Source organism: Egretta garzetta, unplaced genomic scaffold (assembly GCF_000687185.1).
Source record: "Egretta garzetta isolate BGI_Z169 unplaced genomic scaffold, ASM68718v1 scaffold1407, whole genome shotgun sequence".
In the NCBI taxonomy this organism is placed as follows: Eukaryota; Metazoa; Chordata; class Aves; order Pelecaniformes; family Ardeidae; genus Egretta; species Egretta garzetta.
This window is the reverse complement of record NW_009260333.1, coordinates 58,598-59,533: the sequence shown is the minus strand read 5'-3', so window position 1 is coordinate 59,533 and position 936 is coordinate 58,598. Positions and strand designations below refer to the sequence as shown.

At 46.5% G+C, this 936-nt stretch overlaps 1 pseudogene; it reads right to left on the bottom strand.

The window, feature by feature from the left end:
* Nucleotides 1-668: 668 nt before the first annotated feature.
* LOC104129630 overlaps nt 669-936 on the bottom strand; it is a 16,349-nt pseudogene continuing 16,081 nt past the window's right edge.

Below are 936 nucleotides of genomic sequence, written 5' to 3'. Positions count from 1 at the left end.
AGCCAGAGGCAACATGTAATGTGTAAGAATAATGCAGCTGAGACGGCTGATAGAGGACATGAGAATTCATGACTGTACATGCTCAGTGTGCCTCTATGGTTCAGATCAGGGTCTGAATGAAGGAAAAAGTATTTGCCAATACTCACCATTCCCTTCTCCCCCTCCAAAAAAAACCATTGTCATGATGTGGCCCTACGAAGTTTCCAGCAGCTCTATGAAATCCTGGACCCAAGAGGTGTAGGTGAAGGGAATACTAGCCAGACCAGTGGGGAGAAAAACTGCAAAATTGTGGGATATCCGTGAAGGACCTAAACAATGCTGTGTCTGTTGTAAACTGGTTGTCTTCTATGCCCTTTCCACTAGCAAGAAAAATACATTATTACTCATACTTTTAACTGATTCTGAAATAAAAGCATATGCTACATATCACCTAACGGACACAGGCTAAGCACTTGGAAAAAGCCAAATTCTAATGGGATCCCATAGCTAACTAAGGAGACAAAAAAAGGAAAACAGAGAGTGAGAAGCAGTCAGTCCTGTTCTGTATGGAAAGGATTCTACAGTCTTTATTCACTACACACAATTGCAAAAACTCATTACAGAAGAAAGTGACCAAGAGGTTCACATTTTGTGCAGCCCTCAGGTCACTTTGCTGCCTCACAACATCCTCACTCTTCCTCTTCTATCTTCTTGCTGTGAAACTCCCGGCTCTTCACTCGAAGCTTGTTGACCTGCGACTCTGCAATGTCAGCCCGCTCCTCAGCTTCCTCCAGCTCGTGCTGGATCTTGCGGAACTTGGAGAGGTTGACATTAGACAGCTCCTCCTGTGTGGTGAGAGGGAGTCATCAGTGAGGAGCTCAGGGCAGGGGTTTCACTCCTCCTGCGCCCCAGCCTTGCGGGGCTGCAGCTCTTCCCTGGGGGAAGGCACAAACCACT